We start from the raw sequence: 24,361 nt of genomic DNA, 5'->3' as shown, positions 1-24,361 counted from the left end.
CTTGTTTATGAAACAGTCGGCACCGAAATGCAGCGAACAGATATAAACATTCGCGCAACTCAGTTGCTGATCCGGAAAAGCAAATTACATCCACTGTTGCCTTACCGCGGGGTTTTTGGGGAATCTGTGCAGGACTGTCTTGGTCTGGCAACCAAAAACGCACTTTTTGATGTCATTGTTAATTGTGCACATCACCTGTGCAGCGCAGCCTACGAGCCAGCGCTTTGATGGGCGTAGCCTGTTACTTTCGCTCTCTCCCTCTCTCTCTCTCACGCTCTTCCGGTAGAATTGTCCGTAAGGCCCATACAAGGAAATTCCGCCCCCATTAACGTCAAAGGGGACGCATGATCGCAAAAAACTTGCCGAAACTTATGACTAACCGGAAGTAGTATTTTTGACAAAGAAATACTCCCATCAAACGTCCACCTTAACTTTTGAAACTTTGTCCATGTTTAGTATGGGATTCCATGTCTTTAACAGTGTAAAAAGATCAGTATGCATGAAACAGCATTTCACCCCCCCTTTAAGAGACTCTCCAAGCCGGTCATTTTGACATAGATGTTTGTGTACATTTGATCGTTTAGACGCGAGTGTGAAACCGAAAGTGTAATTTGCTCGTCTCGTTGCGGCTGTTTCAGAGCGCGCGCCGACTTGGGAACAATCTCTTGCGCACATTTTTGTGCATTTAATCGTTCTTTTTATTATTAAACGCATCCCACAATTTACCAACAGTAGCTAGACTGTATTTTACTACAATAACTGATCGTGCTGATTCTGTCATTGCGTTTGAGTTATAGGGAGAAATGACGGCGTAGGCTACTGCTGCAAAGGGAATTAAGTTGCGCTAGACATAAATATTATTATTATAATCTTTGGAAGACAAAATCTAAAATAAAAGCAGGCTATCACAGATCTAAAGTGTAACCAGGCTATGTTTGAATGTTTAGTTCTGTCCTCGGCAGTCGTTTGCGTCTCTCTCTCTCTCTCTCTCTCTCTCTCTCTCTCTCTCTCTCTCTCTCTCTGGTCACGTGTATTTTCAAAAGTACCGACAGCAGAACCGATAACGTCCGAGCTTATCGATACAACGGTCTTTAAAAATTCAACCCCGGGGCCCGTTTAATACCAGGTTTTCGGTACCCATCCCTAGTTATGGGTAAGGTTAAGAACAGGTTTGGTGGTATTGGTTTAAAGGTGGGATAATGGGAGGAGTCAGGTCAGCAGTGTAATTATAGATGTAATAATATTACAGAAATGATTTACAGTTGTAATTACATTCATATTTTTTTTAAATACAAGTACAATTTAAAAACATTTATACTCATTAAGTGCATTGTATCAACAATTAATTAAAAATCTTAATACACAGTATTTAAAGACTTAGTCAGCATGAAATCAAAATTGTGGAACACTGCTGTATTTTTTATAAAGTATTTATCTATGCACATATTTTTTTAAACATTCATTTGCCCTCATAATTTTTAAACAAAATATCTTCCCCTCCCACTTGCAGCAACATCTGATATCTTCTCTTCTCTGATGACGTGTTCACCTGCACGATGGTAGGACAACCTGTCACATGTTATCACAGCAATAGCAAATAACAATCAATTCTCCAATCAATTCTCTATAGACAAAAGTCTAAAGTAAATCAAGTCCCATCCAACTTTTTTTTCTTGTTTGAGAAGCTGTTTCAGTCAGATATACACCGACCAGGCATAACATTATGACCAGGTCGCTTCATCACAGCACCTGTTAGTAAGTGGGACAGATTAGGCAGCAAGTGAACATTTTATTCTCAAAGTTAATGTGTTAGAAGCAAGTAAAATGGGCAAGTGTCAGGATTTGAGCAAGTTCGACAAGGGCCAAATTGTGATGGCGTGACAAATGGGAGCTCAAAAAGTGCAGCACTTGTGGGGTGTTCCTGGTCTGCATTGGTGAGTATCAAAAGTGGTCCAAGGAAGGAACAATGGTAAACCGGCCACAGGGTCGTGGGTGTCCAAGACTCATTGATGCACGTGGGGAGCGAAGGCTGGTGTCCGATCAAACAGGCGAGCTACTGTAGCTCAAGCTTACCTGGGGAACCCATAGCACCAGGCAGTGTGATGCTTTGGGCAATATTCTGCTGGGAAACCTTGGGTCCTGCCATCCATGTGGATGCTATTTTGACACATACCACCTCCCTAAGCATTGTTGCAGACCATGTACACCCTTTAATGAAAATGATATTCCCTGGTGGCTGTGGCCTCATTCAGCAGGATAATTCGCCGTGCCACAGAGCAAAAACCATTCAGGAATGGTTTGAAGAGCACAACAAGGAGTTTGAGGTGTTGATTTGGCCTCCAAATTCCACAGATCTCAATCCAGTTAAGCATCTGTGGGATGTGCTGAACAAACAAGTCCGATTAATGGAAGCCCCATCTCACAATTTACGGGACTTAAAGGATCTTCTGCTAACATCTTCGTGCCAGATACCACAGCACACCATCAGGGGTCTAGTGGAGTCCATGCCTCGACAGGTCAGGGCTATTTTTGCAGCAAAAGGGTGAACAACACAATATTAGGCTGTCAATGTTATGCCTGATCAATGTACATCACAATAAGGAAGAAAAAATATTACACAACTTCCATTTCATGCTGACTTTATTATGAGATTGGACCTCTGAAACTTAGTAATGTTAGATGATTATGTATCTATGTTTTCACCTTTTGATTTTCTGAGTAGAAATTTATGATTTTATTATTATTACAGAAATCACGTAATCACATCTACAAATGGATAATCGGGAGGGGATTTTGGAGGAATTTAACAATAGATGCATTGGAACAATAGTTAATCTTTAAATGTAGAAATACTACATACATTCACTTCATCAACAGTAAACAACACAATAGTTGCATTTGCTTTCATACTGTATACTGTTTCCCAACCACGATCCTGGAGGCACACCAACACAACACTGCACATTTTGAATCTCTAATCAAACACACCTGATTCAAGTGATCATCTTATTAGTGGAGACTCAAAGACCGAAAATGGGTGTGGCAGATAAAGGAGACATGCAAAATGTGCAGGGTTGGTGTGCCTCCAGGATCGTGGTTGGGAAACACTGGTGTAGACTGCTGTGCTGCGTTCCAGGCCTGCGTTCCACTCCACTATTAGACATGCACTTGCAAACTTCCCCTTGGGGGAATCCCCGCCGCCATTTTGTAGTGCCCTCCACTTCGTGAAGTGGACAAGGGAAGTTTATATGGACAGGCCCTTGTTCCCTCGTTTTTGTCAGAGGGAGCGAGTCTACTTCAAATGTACACTTCTGCATTCCAGTTCATTTTTAATATGCCCTTCACTCGCGAACTTCCCTCCGTCTCATTCACTGGGATGTGCGTCATTGCTTGCATTGCATGAGTCGCCACTACTGGCGGAAACTTTGCAATGGACTGAACTGGAACGCCCTAAGCCCTTGAACACTTGGAATCCATTATGAAGTGTATTTATCATTAATTTCTTTCCTTTACAAAATTGTTTAATGCAACATTCTATATGTATATATGTGTATTTGGGTTGTTTTAAATGTTTTTTAAAATATTGAAAATATCATAGAGTTGTTTATGGAGTGGTAAATTAAACGCGATATGCGGTGACGTCAAAATCGCGTTGTATTGTGGTATATGAAGCTGCCTGAAGTGTACATATGAAGTAGACTCGCTCCCTTGGTCAAAATCAAGGGTCTGTCCATATAAACTTCCCTTGTCCACTTCATGAAGTGGAACCCACTTCAAAATGGCGGCAGGGATTCCCCCGAGGGGAAGTGCTCAGGGAAGTTTGCGAGTGCCTGTCTAATAGTGGAGTGGAACGCAGCACTGGTCCACAGCGAGAACTTGGAATGTTTCTACTTGAACTTCTCCTCAAATGTGTTCAATGTGAGGTGTTTGGCATCTCAAACAAGCCTATTGATAGGTTTTTATTTATAAGGGAGTCCGGTGACTTAATTTTGGTGACAGAACAATTTTATGTTGCCTGACTCAAAAGTTCTAAAGTCGAATTAACTATTTCCTAAAACCAGAGGCTGAAATTCTGCTGATATTCCAGTTTGTGATATTCAAGAATACATGACATCAACATCATGTCATGTATTTTGTACTGTGCAGATGCATTATGGTCCAGGTCAGGGGTGCAAAAGCTTTATGTGAGAGACAGACTCAAGCTGTTGCCTTTTGTTCCTCTGAGAATAAAGGAACTGCATCCTCTGGCTGTTCAGATGGACACATGATTCTCCAATGTTAGTGCAACGGTGCATTAACTCTTAGCCCCCTTCTGCACATATTTTGTCTGTTCTGTTCTATTCAGTCTTTTTTCAGGTCTCGTCTCGTGCCAATTGATGTTCATTTGTCCTTGCATATATAAGCCTGCCTTGTTTATTAAAAGTATTGCCTGTGATTTCTCTGTCATGCATCTCCTTAGCACCAGGATTTACTTGGCATGTATCTGATACATCATGCTTTTATTGCTTGTATAGTATTATAACGTGTTCATTCTTCAGTTACTATTTACTAGCCACTCAGTATTTTTACTAGCCACAATTTTGTCAACAATACTATGCGGGAAAACTGCCATATAGATATTTTTAATATTATCTCATAATTTGGCAGCAGGTATATTAGGCTGCTGTCACTCAGTATGTTTAGATGGACAGCAATACTCCAATATTAACCTAATTAAGACAATACTCTGATTAAGAAACTACCATGTAAACAGCGATTTATTATTACCTTAAACCGGCTATAGTCATACTTGAAGTAAACAAATCGAATTAAGATGTGGAGTATTCCCATTTTTCTCACATTATCGAAGTGCATTATAGACATGTACACACCTTAATCACACTATTAACATCACACAGGAGTTTTCGCCACATTTTGCAACAGGACACAAACGTGCATGGCAGTGGTCAACCGTTTGATGGCAAACAAAAGAGCATGGCTTGGATTTAAGCAACTCTTTTCCACAAGTCCTTACTTTGTACTGTCAGTACTTCTGAGTTTGCCGCAATGGCAGAGGAGGCCCGTTGAAGCTTTCGTAAAAATTTTAATATGAAACACACAAAACGGTACATGGTACCATAATGAAGATATAATAAGCAGATATAAGCCACATCCACATGAAGCCAGACCTTTCCCTATCCAATCTTTTTTTTTTCCTTGTTCTAAAAAAATACCGTAAACAAAGCATTGTCTGAAGAAATATCTGCATACACACATAATCACTGTGGTGCATTCGCACGGTATAAGCAAAGCCTGTTATTTTACTTGAATTTACTGACTTATCTCCCGGATATGACAAAATTGATTTTCATTATAGGTCTAACATTAGCTGCATCATAAACAGAAGAATGTTCCTTACCGCATGCTGCTATACATGTCAACCATCGCCACCTAAACAATCTTTTTATTTTCGCTCTTCTGATGCTTTTCAGCTTTCTCTTTCTGCAAAATGTGTATGGTGGAGAGCGATATGACCCAGCACCCAAAATGCTATCAAAACACTTCAGCCTCCATTTTGCGAAAGATAATAAAAAGGCGCACAGAAAACAGAAACCTTGAAAATCACAGAGATGCCGATTCGTGCGGGACTGATGTCACGGAGTGACTTAATGCGGCGGAACCTAAAATGGCGGAACCTAAAAAGTTGATTCCGGCAAACGCTGTGGGTGAAGTTGATTCCGGCAAATGCTGTGGGTGAAGTTGATTCCGGCAAACGCTGTGGGTGAAGTTGATTCCATCAAACGCTGTGGGTGAGACGGAGCGATCGGTGTGTCGGAGAGATGTATTGAGGCGGATGGTACAGGCTGGGCGAAGTCAAAACAGAGTACTGGGCTGAAGGAAACACAGAGTTAAGTGTTTGAAGAATTCCTTTTGGAGCAATTGTGTTGATATGTATTATTACTGCCTTGAAGAGATTGTTTACACTGAGAAGTCCCCGGAAACGTATTGAAGAGAGGAAGGAGTGTGCTGAAAGGTCGTGGTCTTGACGTTCTCATATGGTCATCCTCTGCACTGACCCTTTCTACTATCCAGGACCTATTTCCCGGCCCAACGTGGTGATTCTGACCCTAATTCACCGTGAGTGTGTGGAGTACAGTGGGTGAGTCTTTCTGATGTGTGTACACCTGAAGAATTGTAGTGTTGTGCTGTGCAAATGCTGTCAGTGATCCCTCTCCAGACCGAAGAGAAAGCCCTGCATTAGAGGAAGTGAATTGGTGACGATGGGCGATTGTTGCATATGTATATACACCCGACTGTGACTCGTCAACCTCTTTCCCCCACCTGGTGGTGGTGTGGCAACTATATGAAGTAAGAGCTTGCGGTGAATAGTGTGTGGAGTATAACAGGAAGGGAAGTTGAATTGGCTGCTGTGTAGAAGGGGCTTATGTGCTGTCTCTGTATGATCCTATGTCTGTGAAGTGCTTTCAGGACTGAGCCAAGGGCTCTGCGTCATCGTGGGACTGTTCTACTACGTGTGGGAAGTCAACGTTAACGTGTTCCTTAGAAGTCTGTCCTAGTGAGGAAGGCTGGAAGTCTGCTGTGTGTAAATACGCACTCTCCGGCCACCTGAGACTTGAAGTGCTAAAGCCGACGTCTGTCTACCTACGGAGCTGTGAGTAAAGCTAAGAGCCCAGTGTACAGCCTGTATACTCCCCTGTACACCCAAAGCTAAGAGCCCAGTGTACTGTCCTGTATACTCACCTGCACGTCCGAAGCTAAGAGCCCAGTGTACTGTCCTGTACACTCATCTGTACGTCCAAAGCTAAGAGCCCAGTGTACCGCCAGTATACTTACCTGTACGTCCAAAGCTAAGAGCCCAGCGTACTGTCCTGTATACTCACCGGCAAGTCCAAAGCTAAGAGCCCAGTGTACCGTCCTGTATACTCACCTGTACGCCCAAAGCTAAGAGCCCAGTGTACTGTCCTGTATACTCACCTGTACGCCCAAAAGCTAAGAGCCCAGTGTACCGCCTGTATACTCACCTGTACGCCCAAAGCTAAGAGCCCAGTGTACCGTCCTGTATACTCACCTGCACGTCCAAAGCTAAGAGCCCAGTGTACTGTCCTGTATACTCACCTGTACGCCCAAAAGCTAAGAGCCCAGTGTACCACCTGTATACTCACCTGCACGTCCAAAGCTAAGAGCCCAGTGTACTGTCCTGTATACTCACCTGTACGTCCAAAGCTAAGAGCCCAGTGTACTGTCCTGTATACTCACCTGTACGTCCAAAGCTAAGAGCCCAGTGTACTGTCCTGTATACTCACCTGTACGTCCAAAGCTAAGAGCCCAGTGTACTGTCCTGTATACTCACCTGTACGTCCAAAGCTAGGAGCCCAGTGTACCGCCTGTATACTCACCTGTAAGCCTAGGCTCGTACGAGGAAGAGAGAGAGCTGGGAAGATCCGTTGAGAGTCAGAAGCGACTCAGATCCTAAAGCCCCAGTCCTAGAGGGCCAGTTCCCCCTTTTTTTAGTATCCCTTTCTCCCCTTTCCTATAAACTTTTAAATCAATAAACATTGTTTTAACCTACCTGTCCTCGTCTGTCCGGTCATTTTGGGACCTCCTCGGGGTGGAAACTTAGGGAGGAGCAAGACTCGCGCTAGTGGTGGTCCGCTCCGACCTGTGACACTAATATTATCACAGGACCTCGGTGTTCAGCGAAATATGGTAGATCATTTGCGGGGGAATTTTTACTTTATAAATAACAGACATGGCTGATTGGAATGGAATTAAGATCACAGACAACCTCTGCAATTATTACAAATCACACAAGGTCCCTAGGTAATACTAATCCCATGCAAATAGGGCTTAAGACACAAGGGTGTCATTTTCAGATTTATTCTGGGGCCTATACCATGAAGCTGGTGTAGCTGGCTAGCCAGATTTGTTTAAGCTTAATTTGTGCCAATCCTGAGTTTTAGGTTCCATTAAAGTGATTTGGCTTTTAGCTGTGTTCATCGCCATAGTAACTTACACTCCACGACTAACCTGCTCCAGGGCAGGTTATGTTCTGGACAAGAGAGCTCAAACTGAAATTGGACCAATCAGCTGTGAGTAAAGTGATGCATTAAAGTCACTCCCCCTGCTTTTACTCCAAATTAAAGGTCACCACATAGCAAATGGTTTTTAAAGAGTAAAGCATGTGGCTTTTAACAATGCTTATTTATAATAATAGTAATTTTGAATGATTTAAAAATAATTTATAAAATTATTATACCCTTAATCAATTACACATGTATCATTTTAGTTAATCAATCATTAATAGGCACTTTGTTAAAATTAATATAAAAAGTAGCTTACTGAGCTTAAATGTTCAATTCTCTCTATATATATCAACTAAACTAACTTCACAACTTTTACTTGCATTGAATATATTTTTTTGTTAATCTGTCCTATTTCATAGACAGCTTTTTCTTCTTGCTGTGTAAATTTGTTTAAATTCTTAAAGGGGGGTGAAATGCTGTTTCATGCATACTGAGCTTTTTACACTGTTAAAGCAGCACTAGGTAACTTTTCAACCTTCATAATATATTTTCAAGACTCTTGTGATGATACATCGACTTACAATAGGTTGAATGACACGTCTGCCATAGCTTGATGGGGTCTGTATCGTTTTTAATCGTACTTTTAAATTTTGAGTTTCGGGTAGTAACCCGAGAAAAAAAAGAACTACAAAATTCGACTGCTTTACGGCATAAACGTCACTTGCACCAACACACACACTTCCTTAAATTCGGACGTGCGAGCCCAACTTTGTTCGTCGGATAATATAGTCATGTCCGAAGCAGCACAGACAAATAAGAAAGAAAAGGTTTTGTTGGAGGAAAGCAATAAGAGGAAACGAAAAAGTGATGGGATTAAAGGCAGGACAAAGATCAACATTGGACCAGCGTTTGCTCGTCGGCGTGAGCTGAAGGAGGCGTGCCTGACCGATGCTCTCATGCTTGTTATGGTGATTACCTACCACTCAAACATTGAACTGAAGTATCATATAGATTCTGTAAAACGGTACCCAATAGACTACTATAATGATGCTGGCTTGTAAACGTGAGCATCGTGATTATTTGGCGTTTGAAAAAAATAAAACCCATGAAATTATATTCATATGACATGCTGTAACATATGCCACTGACTGTACCTGGGATGAAGACATTTCACACGACACGCGACGCCAGAAGAACACCTGCATGTGAACTCCTCCGCAGTGTTCAACTGTTAGTGCTGCACCAACCCGCGGGGACGATTTTATGAAGTTATTTGGCCCGCCCCGCACCACTGTATATATTTTTACAACCCGCCCGCCCCGCACCCGCGACCATTAAATAGACATACGGGGTCCGCGGGTTATGAGACGACCTGCGCATTACTAGTTCAGGGCTATCAGGGTTGTCATGTCAACAAATGCACGCGCGATGGCATCCCCTGTTGTAGGATGACAGAGCTTACGACAGTAGTTGAGGACATTATTTTTTCCCAACTGTAGGGGGACCCCGAGAGCAAAAGTTGCCAAGGTCCTGCTTTAAAGACTTGGATTCCCATCCTAAACATAGACAAAGTTTCAAAAACTAATGTTGGACGTTTGATGGAGTATTTCTGTGTCAAAAATACTCCTTCCGGTTTCTCACAAGTTTCGGAGAGTTTTTTTCGAGTATGGGTCCGCTTGACATCCTTGTATGGGCCGCACAGGCTCATCTCCCGTAAGGGTGCGCGCGCGTGACTAAATGCACGCCGCCCATAAACACTGCTCTCAGATGCAGCAGATCCACTAGTCCATGCAACACGTCTGTCGCGCCGTGCTCCACTTTATTCCTATGGGTGACATCAAGCGACTTCAACGCTTCAGCACAGCATTCCGGGAAGGCAGCGCTGCATTTGAACCGATTTGAACGCAGAAATGACGGGAAGCGTCACAACATACGCTTCGGTCGTGTCGCAAAAGTGGATTTCCACGGTCACTGCTGTCACAGGACATCACGAAATCAACAGTTACCAAAGAAGTGTGTTTTTGACGGAACGGTCCCAGCGATAAAGGTTCGGTCCTGCTTTGGAAACAGGCTGGGGGTAAAACTGCTTCAAATGTCTGTGTTGTTGGCTATCGCGGCGTAAGTAAACATCAGTAAACACCACGATCGTGTATAACGTTAGTTAATTTATCAATGGAGCATGCGATCTATGGTGTGCGTTTAAATACATTGTTTAGCTGACCACTATAGGTGTCAGTTTGTTTATTGTAAAACCACCCAAACATAAACCTAGCGTTCTCACTATAGGCGTTCTATGTATAACGTTACACTAGTCTGACGTGCAAAACCGTTTTGCTTGCTACTGCTAATGTTTAGTCGCATACAGTGGTCCATAAACCGAATCATGTCCTCCTTGAGGACGTCACCGCTTTGTGTGCACTTGTCATTCTTTAGCTCCGCCCACACGATACGCCTCCAGGCGCTTGTTTTTTTTTTGTTGGAAAAACTCGGTACAGCCTATATTTCTTTTATAAATATAATAAAACTAAAGACTTTTCGGAGATATGAAAGATGCAATACTACTCTACAGGTACTCAAGATTCACATGATTATTGACTGAAACTGAGTGTCTCCCCCCCCCCCCCCCTTTAATATTTTTCAATCATGTAATAATCTGCAGAAGAGAGAAATTAATCTCGCAGCTTCTCTCGCGAAAAGTGTCTCTCAATTCCACTGATCCACGGCGTGTGATTGGCTGTTCACTACTGATGTCACAGCTAAACTCCTGAACTCAGGATCAAAGCCTGAGTTGACAGAGAAAGCTGATGATCAGCATTATGGTACCAACAAAGCCTCAAAAGATTGGTTTTGTTTTGCCAACTCGAAACTAATCCTGTAACCCTGAGTATGTTAAACTACCATCATGGTACAGGCTTCTGGTTTAAAAAAAAAAAATGCGATTTCAGGCACCCAAAACACCGGACCCGTCAGGACGAAATACTGACATGATGATACGATACAAAATGTTGTATACAGCTTATCTCCATGTGTACAGCCTCTTAGTTTGATCCAATTTTGTAAGTGTCTGTGTGTGTGTGTGTGTGTGTGTGTGTGTGTGTGTGTGTGTGTGTGTGTGTGTGTGTGTGTGTTCTGTTTTGTATTTTGAATTTTTGAATGTATATGTGTTAAGTGTTTCATGTAAAGCACCATGAGAGCCTAAACTATTTGCCCCAAAGGGATAAATAAAGCTCTAAACTAAACTAAACTAACCTAAACTAAACTAAAATTCCCATGCACCCGTTCCTTATTGGTTGTCTAGATTATTAATGGTTTTATTAAGTTGTCACAGGTGTTTCTTTGATTGGCTTGCTCATTTATTTAAGCCCTGTGTTTCTTTAAGTTCACTGTCTGTTCTCATCTGTACCATGTTGGTTGTTTTGTTCCTGAGGCTTTAAGTAGTTTCTTAAGATCAACTTTCCTTTGTGCTGCAACCAGCGACTGTGACAGAATTTCACTTTTAAAAGAGGAAACCATACCACATTGCAACATGCAATCGTGACAAAAATAATTGCATCTTTGGATGTAACAGACTATGATTAAAAAAGGTATAGGCTATATTACAAATAAAAATCAACCCACCAAAGTAGCGAGAGTGACTGCGTTACATACCACAGCTGAAATCCACCAGCATTAGGCAGGTTGGGGTGTAAACGTCAAGTTTTCCACAGCACAAACTAATACACACATCTTAACAACAAACATACACATTCTCTCTCTGCCTCTCTCTGAATGAGGCAGAAGTCTCCAAGATTATAATTTACAATCACTTTACTGCCTGTCCACTTAATCCTATTCCCACTTGTCCACTCGTTTCAAGCCTTCTTCAGTTGTACTTACACTCACTTACATCATCATCTTGTGACTCTCAACAAAATATGGCACACATTGACCTTTATATGGATGCCGTAACTCTAAATTCTAAGTTTAATATTCAAACAATTACAGAAAATGAAGTAGATAACAATCTCTAAATTAAACAATTCTAAAGCAAGGGATGTGTTTGGATTTGATAACAATTTTCTGTAGCTTTTTAAATCTTGTATTTTGGTGCCTGTGACCCATCTAATTAATTTGTCAATTACGCAGGCAATCGTTCCATTGAGTTGGAAGGTTGCAAATGTCATACCAATATACAAATCAGGTGATAAACTAGACCCTGCTAATTATCGACCTATTAGCATACTTCCTATCTTTTCTAAGATAGCAGTGAAGTGGGTCGCCAACTCTGTCATTGTACATCTTAATGATTCCAATCCGGGTTCGCACCCTATGCAATTTGGATTTCGATCTCCTACACTCAACTGAAACGGCTATTTGTGTTTTTATCGAGAAGGTGAAGTTCTATTTAGATAAAAACAGTTATGTTGCTGCTGTTTTTGTTGATCTTAAGCGTGCGTTTGATACTTTGAATCACTTAAAGCTTAGACTGTTAACATTTGGCTTTAGTAATCAAACAGTTAAATGGATACAATCTTATTTATCGGATAGAAAACAATGTGTGCAAATAAAGAATTGTATGTCACCCTATCTTCAATATAGACATGGTGTTCCTCAGGGATCAATTTTAGGACCTCTGCTATTTTCACTGTAATGAATAGTTACATAGTGAATAGTTTGCCCAATGTATGCAAAAATGTTGACACGATTATGTATGCTGATGACACAGTAATTTTTACACATGCCAAAAGTGCTGCGGATGCAGCCCATCAGCTTTCATTCGCTTTAAATGATTTGCAAAAAGGGCTGAATGATTCATGTTTGTGTCTTAATGTTAAAAAGACTGTATCAATGTTTGTTAGTAAACTTAAAACAACTGTGGCCACAGTAAAAGTTTGCTTGGGTGGACAAGAATAATGTTGAGGTATTTAGGTATCTGGGAGTTCTGATAGACTCAAAATTATCTTTTAAAAAACATATCAAAAAAGTTGTGAATACTGTAAATGTTAATTTACGGAATTTTAAACAAATTCGTACATCATTAAGGGATACAGCAGCAATTACGTTCTTGCACTCTATGATACTGGCTCATATTGAGTACTGTGTCACAAGTTGGTCTTATATGAGTTATGCTGCTATTGGGCCAATTGAGGTATGCTACAAAAGAGCATTGAAAATATTAGATAAGAAACCTTCATCATACCATCATTGTAATATTTTAGATAAATATAAGTTTTAAAATTTTGCGAATTTCAAATTATTTAAATCAGCCTGTCTAATCTAGGCTGTCTGGCGCCTCCACCATTGAGTGATTTTATTAAACAAAAGTCTATCAGTGCTGTCGGGTCTCGAGTGACTAGAGCCAATATGAGAGGTGGCTGTATCTTGGCGTTTAGGCGGACATCCTTTTCACAGAATGCTTTATCATATCAGGGGGTGAGTGTAACAAGTTCTTTAGATAAGGAAGGAAGAGGACAAGGGGTCAGCGTGACTGCTGACGCTTAATCTTTATTTCTTCAATAAACTCAAAACAAATGTACACATCAACGTGTATCTTTCTCAGTCTCAGATCACTTCCGGGTTCCGGTCTCAGTTTCCGTTTCCGGGTTACTCAGGGTCATGTGGGTGTCGCATCAGCAGTCCCTCTCTCTCTACCCTGCTTCCGATTCCACGGGCGTTTTATCCTCTCCCCACGCCCATTACTGGAACAAGATACAGGTGTTATCAATCTGCGTCCAACCACTCACTTACCGCTCGTCCCGCGGCTCTCTCTCCCGCTGCAGACCTCGCTGAACCACGCCCCCCTTGCCACATACCCCCACCGCCCGACTCAGGCCGGAATCGAGCCGTGCCCAGCTGATCAAGCAACTCGTCAACCCGCGGCATTGGATAGGCGTCGAATTTCGACACAGCATTCACCTTGCGATAGTCCACGCAGAACCTGACCGAGCCGTCGGTTTTAGGAACCAAAACTATCGGGCTCGCCCAGTCACTGTTGGACTCCTCTATTACTCCCATGTCAAGCATCGCACCTAATTCTTCCTGAACCACCTTTTTCTTGTGTTCAGGTAATCGATACGGCCGGCTGCGAACTACCACGCCCGGCTCGGTCTCCATATGGTGCTGAATCAAGTCGGTACGTCCCGGTAGGTGCGAGAACACGTCGGCAAACTCAGCCTGTAACTTAGATAAATCTGCGAGTTGGAACGATGAGAGGTGATCTCCACCAGGGGCCAGCGCGACTGATTGTGCCTTGATGCTCGCCTCTGGCCCGAGATCATCCTCTCCCCCGATCACCGTTGCCAACAACACTGATTCAACCTCATTCCATTTTTTAAGGAGATTGAGGTGATAAATTTGACGAGCCCCGTTCCTATCGGACCGTATCACCTCATAATCGAGATCCCCGATTTGTCTTGCGACCTCAAACGGCCCCTGCCACTTTGACATTAATTTTGAGCTTGACGTGGGGAGTAATACAAGCACTTTCTCTCCCGGTGTGAATTTGCGTAGTTTAGTACCCCTGTTATACGACCGGCTTTGGCGGTCCTGGGTTTGCAACAAATTCTCCCTGGATAGCCGCCCCAGTGTATGGAGTTTTGTTAGAAAAGTCCAGCACATATTGAATTTCGTTTTTCGCCAAAGAAGGTCCCTCCTCCCAAGTTTCTCGCAGGACATCCAGCACCCCCCGAGGCTGGCGTCCGTAGAGAAGCTCAAAGGGGGAAAACCCCGTGGAGGCTTGCGGGACCTCCCGCACGGCGAATAAGAGGGGTTCTAACCACTTGTCCCAATTTTTGGCGTCTTCCTGTACGAACTTACGGATCATGGTTTTAAGCGTGCGATTAAACCGTTCGACCAAGCCATCCGTTTGTGGGTGATAGACGCTTGTTCGAATGGATTTAATGCCCAATAACCCATACAGTTCACGTAATGTACGTGACATAAACGCCGTGCCTTGGTCGGTGAGGATTTCTTTCGGAACCCCCACCCGGGAGATAAGTCGAAACAGTGCGTCCGCAACACTCTTCGCCGAAATGTTGCGGAGAGCCACTGCTTCTGGATATCGTGTTGCGTAGTCCACGATGACTAACGCAAAACGATGTCCGCATGTGGATCGCTCTAATGGCCCGATGAGGTCCATCCCAATTCTTTCGAAGGGGGCCTGCATTAATGGGAGGGGGCGCAATGGCGCTTTTGGAGCGACCAGTGGGTTTACCAACTGACATTCCGGACAAGACACGCACCACCTGCGCACGTTGTCATGAATGCCTGGCCAAAAAAATCGGGTCATGAGCCGATTCAGCGTGGCCGTTTGTCCCAAGTGGCCCGCAATCGGATTGGAGTGAGCCGTCCGGAAAAGCATTTCCCAGCGGCTCTTAGGAACTAATAACTGGGTTGTATCTACCTTTGTCTGAGTGTCTTGGGTCACTTGATACAACCGGTCTTTTAGTATGGCGAAATAGGGATAGGTGACGGGCAAGGCGGGTTGGAGAGACTGGCCGTCGATAGAGCAGACCTGTTGGAAGGCGTGTTTGAGGGTCTCATCCTGTGACTGCTCCAGAGGAAAGTCATCACGGTCCCAGAGAATCAGTCTCTCGATCCCGCTCGGTTCCTCTGGAGCCGTCTCCAGTGGTCCCGTCTCAGTCTCTCCAAGCTGCACTCGCGCCGTCCCTATCCTAGCCTTTTTTCCCCAAGCGGCATCCGCACATAACGACCCCAATAAAACCGCAAAGGCGGGCCAATTCGTCCCTAGAATTAGCGGATGCCGGAGGTGAGGACTAACCGCCACCTCTACACTATGTTTTTCTCCCCTAAACTGAATCGTGATTGGGACAACCGGATACTCCACCACATCCCTGTGCACACACCGCACCTTAACCACGCGGCTTGTATCCAATGCCCCCGGCTGCATCAGGCTTTGATGGATAGAGGTTTGGTTACATCCTGAATCCACCAAGGCCTGATATGTACCCCCCTTGATACTCACGGGTATTTGGTACTCTCCTGCTTGATCGGGGGTGGCCTGCGGGACGTCCGGAACCCGGATCATTGTTCCGATGTCCATCCTCGGACATCGGTCCACAAAATGAGCCGGGTCCCCGCAACGCCAACAGGCCAGCCCAGGCTTACCCGCCGCCCCAGTGGCGGGGAGTGGGTTGGACAATGGACGTGGAGAGAGGGAGGAACCGGAAGCATTATCCCCTCCCGCCCCCATAAGCCCCGCCCCCCTGGGCGGGGCCCTCGAACTCCCGAACTGCCCCGGGCCCATTCCGCCCCGCCCTCTGGGGGGAATACGAGGGGCGCCCGGTGGGCGGGACCTAGGGAGAGGGACAGGGCGAGAGAGAGAGACAGATGGGAGAGAGAGAGAAGCAGAGGGGGGAGAGAGAGAGGCAGAAGTTAGTGGGGGTTCGCCGACCCCCGGGCACGCCACCATGTGGTCCTCCGCCAGGTTGATGGCCGTCTCCAGCGACGTGGGCCGGTGGCACTGGACCCACTCGGCTGTTCTCCTGGGGAGCCGAGCGATGAACTGCTCCAGTACCACCAGATCGACAAAATGGTCCACGTCGCTTCCGCCGGCCAGTAGCCACTTGTGGCAGGAGTCCCGGAGCTGCTGGGCCATCGCGAAGGGCCGGCCGGTCTCGCCCCAGTCCAGGGAGCGGAAACGCTGGCGGTGCTGCTCTGGCGACCGGCCGACCCGCTGGATGATGGCCCTCTTCAGGTCTTCATAGACCAGGAGGTTCGCCACCGGCAGTTGTCGGGCAGCCGCCTGGGCTTCTCCAGATAGCAGTGGGATCAGGCGCACCGGCCACTGCGCACGGGGCCACCCGCAGGCCTCCGCAGTCCTTTGAAACAGTTCGAGGAAGGCCTCGAGATCGTCCTCTGGCCCCATCTTGTGCATTGTCATGTGGGTCATGTGGGTGTCGCGTCAGCAGTCCCTCTCTCTCTCCCCTGCTTCCGATTCCACGGGTGTTTTATCCTCTCTCCACGCCCATTACTGGAACAAGATCAGAGGTGGTAAAAGTACTCAAAAGTTATACTCGAGTGAAAGTATATATACCTAAATAAAAAAATACTCCAGTAAAAGTAGAAAGTCCTCCATTCAAACATCACTTGAGTAAAAGTACAAAAGTATCAGATTTAAAACGTACTCAAGTACGGAAAGTAAAAAGAAAATATTCAAATTAACTGTAAATATTAATAATTAAGCAGATAAAATCTTTTGGGACTGATATGGAATGCTTTAATTGAACAAATTATAAGATTAGATACTGCAATTAAGAATTTGTTAGATTTGCAATTAATAGGAGACAATGAAGTATAGGGGTTAACGCAGTATAGGGGTTAAACTTAAAATAGACATGTTCCATAACATTAGCTCCATAAAACAGATGAGGAGCAAGATACTATAAACTAATTCAAAATTAATTCAAAAGCCATAACCACAATGAGATATTACATAACAATTAGTTAATAGTCATGTGCCTCAACAAGTAAAGTCATACTATAATTTTGCCAATTGTTATGATTAATGATGAATTAAACACAACTGAGAGTCGGAATGCATGGCTTTGAATACATGAATTTACATTATTAGTTAATGTAATATGTTATTAGGGAATTAATGGTGTCATATTTAATTAATAGCAATTCATATATTACTTAATCTATTAATCATAGAGAATGTTCATTAGTTGCTGATGCAGTAATCATTAATAAATGGTTTAGTTCTTCATTAGTAATACATTAACTCATGCTTATCTGTGCGTTAGTTAGGCATGAATTATAATAGTGCACCTGTATTGTAAAATGTTACTGATGTTTTCATAGTAAATTGTGTGCCGCAAAATAAAAAAGTTGGGGAAACACTGAGCTAACGTCAGTGTAGCAAACCTGACTTGTCAGCTTTTCCAAGTCTATACCCGACTGGATCATCCATGAATGACCAGACCGGTTTGGAAATCAAGTGTAATAAATACTTAATACTTGGAGCGGGCATGGGGAAATGTATTGGAGTAAAATGTAATCTTTGCCTTTAGTATTGTAGTGGAGTAAGAGTAAAAGTAGATGCACATAAAATATACTCAAGTAAAGTACAGATCCCCCAAAAAAATACTTAAGTAAAGTATCAAAGTATTTTTACTTGATTACTTACCACCCCTGAACAAGATACAGGTGTTATCAATCTGCGTCCAACCCACTCACTTACCGCTTGTCCCGCGGCTCTCTCTCCCGCTGCAGACCTCGCTGCACCCCCCCCCCCCCCCTCCTTGCCACAGTGAGCTTTTGGAATAGTATCCCTCAGTTAGTGAGGGAAAGCACAAGTTTGCCTATTTTTAGGAATCGTTTAAAAGTATAGTTGAGGGACACACAAATATGTGAGCATGTTTAGTAATCGTTAGTATATATACCAGATGTAAAATAGAGTTAGTGTTTTATAAAAATAAAAGGGATAGAACTATCAGTGTGATATGGGTTGTGTAATAGGAGTTAGTATAGCATGGATATAGTGTATTATGGACTTGTATGTTGTGATCAATGTTATTGTCCTTGCATCTCTGTATATAGCCTGTGCATAGTGTGTCTGTATGTAGTTATGTATATTTATGCGTAACATCTACCTGTTTGGGGGTCTGCAGATGGAAATTAGCCTTTGGCTATAATCTGGCATATTTACATTTGTGAAAAATGTTCATTAATATGTATTGTCCCTTTTGTCTTTTTTTCTTGAAATAAAATAATAATAAATAAATAAATAAATAAAATCAGCACGTCTCTTCAAAGTAGTACCTTTCCCACAGCATTTTAGCAGACTCAAATAAACTCACTGCTTATGAAACCCACCCTAAATCCAGCACTTTTAAAAAACTACAGACCGCTATCTTCCAGCCATTGCTATGACACTTAAACAGATCTTGTTCAACCAAGTCTCTACCATTCTTACACAGAACAACCCACATGGACAACAGCCAGTCAGGTTATTGAAGCTCTGAGACTAGGAAGAGCAGCTTACAAATCGTCAGAGTCAGTACTCATCTCGCTGGATCTGTCTGCTGTTTTTGACAGCTAACCACCAGATCCTCCTGTCAACCCACATAACGTAGGGCATCTCAGAAACCGCATTCCAATTGTTTAAGTCTTACCCTGCCATTGGTTTGATTGCTTCTATTTGTGTCTGCTAATTACTTGAGCCAGCATCAAACAGAGTATTAATCGAATATCATAACTGAAAGTCAAATATAAACAGGTCAGTACATTTCCATTTACTCTAATTTATATATATATTTTTCAAAGTCAACTTAAATTAAAAAGCACATTTCGCTAATATTTAATTCATCACAACAACTACTTAAATATTATGTGTAATATTGTTACCATAATTTTTTATAAACGGTGTAATATTTTTACAGTGTAGATACATGTAATGAAATTGTGTTATTGAATTAGAAAATTGTTGTATTACTGAGGTAAAATGTGTAATTTAATTAGTTACTAATCACATTAAAAGGAAATAGCTTTGCATTGATAAAGTAATCCAAACCACATAATGGGTAACTTACTGTATAACAGTAAGCGATTACATTTCCAAAGTAACCTTCCTAACACTAAATGTATGTGAGATTCAACAAATTCTTTCTGTTGTGTGACTGGAATTTCTTTGAATTGTCATGAATTTAATTCTGCTTCCTGTCATTCAAATTCAAATTCAACTTCCTGTGGGGCGGAGTCACAATTCAATTCAAATTCATGAATTGAATGGAGCCCAATTCTGAAATTCAGAATTTTGCACAAGCCTGGGTTACACATTTTCTCAATTTCTCAAGGTCTCAATTTTTGTCAGATATCCATTGATAAATTACTTTATACAACCAGAAACGTGCAGGCACTACTGTAGAGGGTGTGCACTGACAACATTCCCGCCAGAACACGTGCCCGATGAGTAGCAGAAGAGCTGCTGCATGACTGGATTTAATAGGGAAAACGTCTCTGGTTACGACTGTAACCTTAGTTCCCTGAGAACAGGGAACGAGACGCTGCGTCAGCTGACACTACAGAGGAACGCCTCCAGCGTGACCGGTGTCTGAACTACTATCAAATCACGGCAATCCTATTGACCGGCGACAGCCTATGATGTCATCATGGTGTGACCAGGAAGTATAAGGGCGCCTTGCAAACATGAGCTTCTTCGTCTGAAGGGACTGTTTGGCAGGCAGGCCCCGAGGCATGGCACCATGACGCAGCGTCTCGTTCCCTGTTCTCAGGGAACTAAGGTTACAGTCATAACCAGAGACGTTTCCTTTCGAAAGGGAACTCGCACTGTGTCAGCTGACGCTACGGGGAACTATATACCTACGCCGCCATGCTGAGGGGAGTGTATGCCCCTTACTGGCATTGACAACTGCCCGGACAAGAGTTCAAATGAAAAGTCTGAACCACTCCCTCCTCTGGTCACACTAGGCTGTCAGTGACAGAATTCCTTACGGTCATAGCCCAAGCTCTATGCCTAAGAGAGGACCTTATTAAATTTTTACCTGAGGTCTCTTACCCTCGGCTGCTCAAAGGCCTGGGACCAACTACTTCAACAGAAGGGGTCCCTTTTAAGGGAATGTCCCTTTTAAGGGAGCCACTATTCGGGAAATCCTTCACCGAATGCCACCAGGGAGGCCTGACCTGGCATCACTTATATTGGACACCCTGGCTTGGCCAACCCTGTCTGTTTAGAAACAGAGCCTCCAGACTTTTGCTTACTCATGAGCATCTAGACTGAGGGACTGCAAACTGGCAGTGTCCTCCTCAAACAGGAACTCGGAGATGGGAATCCTGGAGAGCAGTACTCAGCATAGTGCTTTCTAACCCTTGCAAGCGAGGGGAATTTCTTCTGATCGGTCCTAGGATCTACTGAACACATATACTACAGGGGTGTTCTGGAGGCTGGACAGGCCTACGGGCTGATCTAACCCGGGAGGCCCCGAGGGGGGCGTGACCGTCTGATCAGGCTCAGGCGGCCGTAAGCTCGCAGACGACCCTCGCTGAGGGGAGCTCTTAAGCCTGCCTGGTAGGTAAACCATGCTGTAGGCTGGCAGGTCCCTGTCCTGAAGGGACTGCGCAGAAGAAACGGCATCTCCTCGTGCTAGAGCATGAGCCCGCCCTTGGGTACTGCCGGCTAAGGCCGGGACCCAACAGCGGGCAACCACTAACTGTCAGCATAAAGCCAGTTATGTGTTCCCGTCCAAGGTACTCGTTCCCCCCAGGGAGGCCCGAAGGAGCCTCTACCTGGCACCGTTGAGACTAGCGCCCGTTTCACACATACTCCGTCTGCAGTGCATGTGCGTTGCGTATTTTTTTCCGTACCCATGTTAACGGATGACAGCTTTCACACTGCACGCGGATGCAGTCCGTCAGTCCGTTCCAGGAGCGTTGCGTCTGCAGCAGTGCACGGATCGTTTTCGTACCGAGTCTATTTTTTGCTGCGCTGCGCTGCGTTGCGTTGCTGCATTAAAGTGATAGAACATTGTTCGCATTAAAATAAACATGTACTGACGCGAAAATCTAGTAATTTCAACACGGATGCATATCATTTAAAATATACTCTTGTTTCAAAGTCAACACATGGCTTTTTTTCTCAAGTAAAGCAACAAAACGACACCTTACCTGGCATTTAGGTAAAAAATGTGCCATAATGGAGAGCACTCGTACTTTCTTGGAGGTGAAATGCAAAGTTATTTTTGACCTGCAGGATTTCTTTTCAAAGGGTTTAAAAACGAAAGAAAAGACGAGAGTCGGCTGTTTTTGAATAGCCTATTCTAAGTTTCTAATTTAAAATGTTTATGATTTTAGGCTATAACCTATGTTTAAATGTTTTGCCTTTTGTGTGAGCTAAATCTAAAGTATATTAATATATAAATATGAATTAATGAATTGAAAAAATGTTGTTTAAATGTAGGCTTGTAGCCTACGTTAACCTGTCTACTCAGAAAGATTAAACAAAGAGAATTGCAATTCTGATGAGCCAAGATCAGTAACAACTTCTGGATTTTAAATAAAAAAATCATTAATAAATGCTGTGTTTGTGGTATGCAACAGCGGATCAGTTGCGGACTGCAAACGCAGCATATGTGAAAGGACTACAGGGTGTGGGGCTCCTACAACACGCACCGCACACGCACTGCAGACGGAGTATGTGTGAAACGGGCGTAGCTGTTAAAGGCCACAGGGAGGTGGCTTAACTGGTCCCCTCAGGGAGGTCCATGAGGCCATCAACACCAGAAGCCAAGCCACCCATGCTAGCTGTGCGAGTGTCCAAACAGTGGAGTTCACCCTCAGGGAGGCCTGGCGAGGCCTACTCACCTGGCAGCAAGGCCTGCTAACGGCTAGCTTGTCACTGAGACTGGATCCGGGAATCCCTTCTCAGGGAGGCCCAGGGGGGCCTACCACCTGACAGCACGTTACACCGGCTAACCGAGCGTCTGGGCTCAGGGGCTTACCCTCAGGAAGGCCTGGAGAGGCCTGCTACCTTCTAGCCAGACGTGCAAACTGTAAGAAGTTACTGTGTTCCCGGAGCTCGCCTCCAAGGAGTCCTGTTTAAGGCCTCACGCACAGTAGAGAGTCTTTAGGGCGGCCTGGAGAGGCCTATTGCCGATTTGCCCTGTTAGAGGCCTGGTGACAGACGGTGCTTATCCAATGGCAAATCCCACTGAGAAACCCTGCAGGGCTTACTACCTGCCAGCTACTAGTAGCCGGCACTGGGGCCAGGGAACGACCTCAGGGAGGCCTGGTGAGGCCTGCCACCTGATAGCAGAACATGCTCGCTGCCCTGGCTAGCAACCATGCCCACTGTCATATGGAACTGCCTGTTAGCAGCTTGTGCTAGCCCTCCAGTGACTGATGCCCAAGCACACCCCCTCGGGGGAGGCCAGAAGAGGCCTGATCACCTCCGGCAGACCCTTAGGGAGGCCCAGAAAGGCCATCCACCTGAACGCAGTCGACCCAAACTATTGGGTAGCTGGAGACTGGGAACTCATTCCCACAGCAAGACCCCCTCGGGGGAAGCCCGGCAAGGCCTGCTGCACCCCAGCAGGCCCTCAGGGAGGCCTAGGGTGGCCTACTAACTGGGCTTGTAGCCATGCCAGCAACGAATGCTCGCTGGCAGATAGGATGAATGCTGGCCTCCAAGTCAGGTTGACAGTGGCTGTCTGCTTGGCTGACGAAGAACTAGAAATCCAGTTACCACCTGGGGACTCATCCCCAGGGAGGCCAAAAGGGGCCTGCTTTTGACAAGGTTTCTGCTGCAGCCGACATCGTTGGGGAGAACCATTCCCGGCTCACATGGGCCACGACGTCGGAACTCACTCGCATGAAGGCCTACTGAGGCCTACCACCTGTCCTGGATTTAACTGCCTGGACTGCCTCGGCTGGGGTCTCCCTGCCAACCGGCCTTCTAAAGTTGGTCCGTCCCAGCGGCCTGTAGGGCCCTTTGTGCGATGGCGCAGTCACCCGGGCAGCGTCTACCAGCGTGGACCTAAAAACACATTGCCAACAGCAGTGCACTCAGCAAAAAAAATGCCATCCGACCAACCCATGCTAAGCAGATGGATGTGAAATACAGCTCGACCCGAGCCCTAGCAAGGTGGAGCAGAAGACATAGAGCAAGAAGTGAAGCATTCAACACATACTACCAACCGCCCGTCCCTCCCAGGATAAGGCCAGGGGGCGCCCAGAAGTGGCGGCCACAATAAGCTTTGGGGGGCGGGGTTAGCAAAGCTTTTCTAACTGCGCACAAGCGAAGAGATGCCTACCCCGTCCCACGTCCACTGGCAAAGTCGCAATCCATTCTGCTACACACCACTCTGCATTATTAACAGCCCCTAAACTCAGAAAAAGGGGGGTGGGCGTTGGCCGGACGACCCTGAACTGAGGGGAGGCCGGGTAGGGATATAAGCTCCTGCAGATGCACTGACAGGAGCCCGGGGCAACTTGCCGGAGCCACTTGCCACCACAAGATGCCACCGCCATCCCACCAGCAGCCTAGGCCAACTTGATGCAGTGCCCTCGTGAGGGCCAGCCAGCATCGATCTGATAAAACCCAAAAACCAAGGCCCTAAAAAGGGCTGGGACAGACCTTACTGCAGTTCATGCGCTAGCCTGACCTCATACAATCATCTAGATATTTCACAAGCAGAGGTGCTAATGCCACCCAGGGGTAGCTATGGGCCTAACAGTTCGACTAGGACAATGCACAGTGACAAGTCTATATCAACGCTACATGCCCTAGGGCATGCGCGGTGGCCTCAACTGCTCATATTCACATATCCAGATGAGAAATTGCCTACCACAGACGACAGTGCTGCACTAGCAAAACATAC

At 44.7% G+C, this 24,361-nt stretch overlaps 1 protein-coding gene across 3 annotated transcripts in view; it reads left to right on the top strand.

Annotated features, from left to right (window-relative positions):
* LOC137094087 (poly(rC)-binding protein 3) overlaps positions 1–24,361 on the top strand; it is a 61,504-nt gene that overhangs the window by 2,925 nt on the left and 34,218 nt on the right. For 2 of the 3 annotated variants that reach the window (XM_067459358.1, XM_067459356.1), the window contains exon 2: positions 1,511–1,559. The gene's annotated coding sequence lies outside the window, so the exon portion shown is untranslated. Of the gene's footprint in view, positions 1–1,152; positions 1,560–24,361 lie in introns of those variants that run through there. The other variant, XM_067459357.1, reaches the window with a different exon arrangement.

Source organism: Pseudorasbora parva, chromosome 12 (assembly GCF_024679245.1).
Source record: "Pseudorasbora parva isolate DD20220531a chromosome 12, ASM2467924v1, whole genome shotgun sequence".
NCBI lineage: Eukaryota > Metazoa > Chordata > Actinopteri > Cypriniformes > Gobionidae > Pseudorasbora > Pseudorasbora parva.
The sequence above is the reverse complement of the archived record's forward strand: the minus strand, read 5'-3'. Positions and strand labels throughout refer to the sequence as shown.